The sequence below is a fragment of the Silene latifolia genome, chromosome 1 (genome assembly GCF_048544455.1).
Source record: "Silene latifolia isolate original U9 population chromosome 1, ASM4854445v1, whole genome shotgun sequence".
NCBI classification, from domain to species: domain Eukaryota; kingdom Viridiplantae; phylum Streptophyta; class Magnoliopsida; order Caryophyllales; family Caryophyllaceae; genus Silene; species Silene latifolia.
In genome coordinates this window covers 1,498,263-1,504,262 of record NC_133526.1, presented here as the reverse complement: position 1 = coordinate 1,504,262, position 6,000 = coordinate 1,498,263, and positions in this window count along the sequence as shown.

Below are 6,000 nucleotides of genomic sequence, written 5' to 3'. Positions count from 1 at the left end.
TACATCACTCAAAAATGGAGCCTCTGATATGTAATGAATTGATTTCAAGCTTTTACTGAGAAAACATCTTTACTCTTGTGACAAATTTGTGTTTTGAGTCTTTTTAGTGGTCGTAAAAAAAGAAGTCTCAATTGCACCACTTTCCTAGCCTCGCCGTGCTTAAGGTATAAAACTACATTAGTAAGACTATCTTGGGGTACGGCGCTTCGCGCGCCGTACAACAACTAGTAAACAATAAAAGACATGTACAAATAAGAAATAACTCAAGTAAACAAACGACTCCGAATAACGTCATAATAACGGGGGTATGGGAAAAACCTAATGGACTACATAGTGGACCGGTCCCACTGTACTAATGCTAATCAACCATAAATAAATAACCAACGATCTCCCGGTAAGGCCACGATTATATACGTCCTTAGCTTAAGCCGATATCGAACCTCCGGAGGTTCACGACCGACTCTCAAGACCAGAACAGATACTTGATTCAACGATTGCGATACAACCCGCAAACCCGAGACCCGAAACCTGGCACATAACCGTACCGGTGCCGAGTAACCTCGTACCCAACACTTAGCACATAACCGTACCAAGGTTCAAATACGAGACGATCGTGACAAAGGGGGGTTAATTAGCATTAGAACAATACACACCTTGTTTACTTACCAAACATAGAATAACTACACAACCCAATGACGAAAATCCACCGTGAAATATAGAAATCAAAACAAACAAGTATAGGATATGAACAATCCCGAAATCCGCCCCAAAAGAGCAAAATCAGCCAAGAACAACACAAAAACAGCACTTAAAAAAACAACAACACTAATATTACAGCAACAATTGAAACAACAGCAAATAAAAACAGCAGCTATAGGACAGCAACAGCAAAACAGCATAACAACAACAATACAGCAACAACAAAACAACATGTAATGAAATCGAATGACATACATGCCCATATATATATTCTATTTCCATCAAACTACAAGAAAAAAAAACATCCAATATATACCACCTTATTTAAATTATAACCATTCATATTTATTGCTAATTAAATTCATCTATTATAAGTAATATCGAGTAAATTGATACTGTCGTTTGCGTACCAAAAATAAATACTTAGATACTACTAACAGAAGTCATCGGTAAGTAGGGTCGATCTCCACAGGGAGGCGGTTACTATCTACTTGTCTATTTGGTCTGTCTACGGTCACAAGATGGGGGTTTGATTGTTTTGACTAAACTAACGAGATTAAGGCAAGAGAAATAGAGATAAGAGAAATTAAGCAGAGGGAAAGGAAATTAGGATGCCGGTTCATCAATGAATGCCAATTAATTGCAGTTAAGGTCACATATTAGTCGATGTGTCGGTCTAAGGGGCAATGAATATCTCCTTCCGGTCTCAATTCGCCCTAAAACACTAATAGCTTAGCTTCCGCCCTCACTAAAGTATTCTATTGTTCACTACAAGTCTCACCCCTTCCAACCTTCCGGTCTAGGTCAAGGCTTACCAAGGTTAAAAAGGCTAATTGCATCGATTCAATCAGCTAGATACAATTAAGGGCAGCGATTAACAACAAAGACAAAACCACAACGACCAATCTACAAACTAATTAGCAATTAACGTTCATTCATCGAATCCCCTAATCCTAGCAGAGAGAAATTAGCTAGACATAATAAAGGGAGAGAACGGAAATAAAGAGAGAAATAAACATAAACATAAATAAAGGAGAAAAGGGAAAGAGAGAAAGTTACAGTGAAAAGATCCGGAAAAGAGAGGAAAGCAATAAGTAACAGTAACAGGGAAAAAGTATTGTAAAAGTGATGTATTGTATGATAAGAGAGATACTAAAGTGTTCTGTCGTCTTCCTATTTATAGGAAAGACGATTTTATTTGACCTAGAAACAACATAAAGCTAAAAAACCCGAGCCCAATGAGAAACCACTCGATCGAACAAAATTAAGCTCAAACCACTCGATCGAGTAGAAAATCTACTCGATCGAGTAAACCCTAAAATGCAACTACTCGATCGAGTAGAAAAAGGAGTCGATCTAACACAATTGCACTCGATCGAGTACTTTCCAGCGCACAATTCCTGCTTTGCGCACTGAACTTCAAACGGCTTCCATTTCTTCGTTACTTGGGTAAACAGGACGATTCTGGTGGCGTTGGAAAGCTAATAGGACAAGCTTTCATATACAATTAGAATCACCTGAAAATCAGTTGTAGAACTCGAGATATGACTCTTCAAAGTAGGCACTAGCAATTTGAAGTTCTTCCTTTGCTCGCCTAGCTATCTTACTTCTTTGCGCATCTTAAGACAGCTACATTCCCGCTCCAAATTCACTCTTCCTCCAAATGCATGCTAAACGGACGGTAAAAGGCTCGATTTCACTATTTTCTTATCCATTCTTGCAAATAGAACAAAACAAACCAAAGTAGCATATTCGGAGCATTTCGTAGCATAAAACTACGATAATAGCATAGAAATACGTGCATAAAAAGGCCTAAAAGGACTATATAAAATACACCTGTCAAATCTCCCCAAACCAAACCTTTACTCGTCCTCGAGTAAACTAAATGCAAAATAACTAAAAGAGTAAAAACTACTTATGACATATACTTTTGCAAATAAAGTATCGATAAAAATAAACCATCTTGATGAAGAGGATCCGAACTTGTGTAAATGCAACTCTAGCATATATCTTTTTGCAAATATCCAAAGTAAACTCTTAGTGGAATAACTTGACAAATACTCCTATAAGTCTATAATTGACGAGCAAAAACAAAAAAGTCAAAGTGTAATTTCCTTATATGTCCACTATTTTTGTTAATTTGAGAATGAAAGGGTGATTTTGATGGTCATCAGGGGCGAACTCAGAAATAAAATTTTGGGGTAGCGAATTTTTTTGATATTGTTTTACACCTATGTTAAGGTGCATATTTAAAAAAAAAAAATAGAGTAGCAAAAGTCGATAATCTTAATCATGTTGTTGAAATTTGGGGTAGCGAGTGCTACCCTTTGCTACTATGTAGGTTCCCCCGGTCATTGCAAGTATAATATACGCGGAAAAGAAAGTAAATGACGTTTTTCCTTCACTCATTTTAATGGTTAAAAGTAGAGGTAGCAATTATTGACACGATCCGAAAATACGTAACGAACCCGATACGAAGTTAGCGGGTTAGGGTCAAGATGTTGTGACCCATTTAAGTAATTGGGTTGACACGGACACGACACGAAACTTAAATGGGGCGGGTTAGGGTTGAACTCTTTTGACACGAATCCGACACGAATGACCCGCTTATTTAAAAGTGTCCTGATATATTTGGGTTGAATCAATAATCCACCCAAACAACTTAAAAATAAGTATTTTCATTCCTCATTTGTGGGTTAATAGGCTCATAAAGTTTAGTTTATTTTTTTAGTTGATTGGGTTAGACAGGTTAAGTGGGTTAAAAATGATTCGCTAAAAGATAAATGGGTTAAACATGACCTGCTAAAAGATAAATGGGTTAAACAGGTCGGGTTAGATCATAGAAAAATTAAATGGGTTGGGTTAGGGTTGAGACAAATGACCCGTTTATATAATTGGGTCGGGTTAGGATTGGGGTAGTGGTGACCCATTTAAAGTTGAAACGAACACGACACGACTTGATCTGTTTACCAGGTCTAGTTAAAAGAGTACTAAGAAGTAAGAACTCCACTAAGGGCACATAATCAACATCATCAAAGTTAACGTAACTTTACTAATTGGATTTTATTGATCATGCCAAAAGTTTCCCAATTTGTGAACTATAGTCTCATATTGATGAATTCTTATCTCCTAATTTTGTAGACCGATAAACAGATTATTTGAATCTGATCTAAATTGGATGATATTCTAATTTTTGACCGTCTTAGTTCATATAAATACTGCATAAAATGTCAAATACTGGACGAGCAAATAATAAGTTTAAAATGTCTGATGAATTGTAAAATGTGTAAGTTATCTGGACATCTCAACTCAAATAAATTGAGATTTCCTAAAAGTTGCAACTCCTTTATGATAGAATGGAATTCTTGTTCATATACATGATCATATATATAGCTATAATAAAATGTAAAAAATAAATGAGACTAAAACAAACTGAAATAACTCAGTCATTTGATTTTGAAAAGTTATTACATGTGTTATCTTTTCGTTATCTTTTCCTATAAACTATATACCAAACTCGAGTGTGAACCAAATATCAACACATCTAACAAATTCGCCTCTATTATAATCAATAATTAAAGAAATTGACTAGGAATAAAGTTAATGTGTATATGATTTACATACATTGAGGTATTCACATTTATGATAGTGTGAATTACTATTTTATGAAGCAAATGCCGACCTAGTGATCGAAGGTCCTTATTTGTCTTAACGTAAACCAAGTTGCAATCCCCCCTACTAGAGCTTGCTTGGATTGAGGGTAATAGGAGGGGAATGAATCGAGGAGCAATATATAAGGTGTATTTCTCATGTTTGGTATGCGGGTAATTATTCACCTCCTGAAATTATTACCCTTGTGAAGGGGTAATACATTACCCACCCTCCCCCTCGGTAATGATTAAGGGAGTAAAAGATCTACTCAGTAATCATTACTCTTATGCCAAACATATCATCAAGGAACTCATTACCCCACTAATTAATTTCCCCAGTAATTATCGCCCAATAAAACTTACCCCCTTAATAATTCCATGGATTCCAGGCAAGCCCTAAGAGAATAAAAATTCTCTTAGTTTTCCCTTCAAAATGCATTTAGCTAAATAAGGTAACAAGTAAAAAAAAAATTCATCACATTATTATCTTTTCAATTAATATATTCTTATAATTAAACTCTAATCTTTTTAATTAAAATTCATATTTATGACTTTTTCATTAAAATCCATAATTTATTATGCAATCATTTCCATTTCCATAGATATTATTCTTCATCTGTTTCACTCTAAAATTACGCAAACTTGCTTCTTAAGCAATCTTTAACATAATTATTGACATCGTTTACAACCTAAAATTACATAAATTTGTTTCTTATATTATCCTCATAAGTTACACTCTAAATATAGTGTATATTTTAAATGACGTAACCATTTTTATGTATTTTTTAATTAAAAATAAAAAAAATATTAGTCTAATTATTCGTAAATCGTGTTTTTAAGTGCGTGCTATACTGTATTTACCTGTTTTTGTTATAAGGTTTATACGCATTTTAATTAGATTTTACATTTTTACATCACTTAATTGTAATTTAACGTCATAAATTAGTTTCATGCAATGATATAGCAATATAGAGTTAATTTTTATAGTAAAGTAAAAATGGTTTAAGACAAAAATAACTTAACTTAAAGTCTCTTTTGATGGTAATAAACTTCCCTTTTCTACCTCTTACTAAGATTATATTAGTACATTATAACATTAAATGTACAGTTAACTTATGCAATTAATTTAAAGAGAATGTCTCTTTGTAAAACAAAACTAAAAAATACTGTGCTGTAGCACGGGGATCTACACTAGTAATACATCATTTAATTTTAGCTATCATAAATTCATAATGTATAATGATTATTAGAGTACACAAATTCTCATTTGTGACATGCACTATCCGTCACTTTGGAGTGACGGATACCATTTTACCTCACAAAGTACCCACTTTTTCTCTCTCTGCAACACTGTTCATGTGGTCCCCTTTCTCCACTAACCCATTTTGTTACCATTTTTACTCACAAATTATTCGTCACAAATGATAACCCGTACAAGGGAGACCAATTGATTAGAGTAAGTATCACATTTGAGTTTGTTTGTTTGTTTTTTGAGACTTGCATGCAGCTGATGTCACGGTGACATAGTTTCGAGAAAGAGAATCGTCTTATATAATATGAGACGACGTTTTTATTAGTTAAACATTCATGTATATAGTGGATAACGTACATACTCGATTGTTCGTTGTATTTTGTATGGTATTCTACTTAT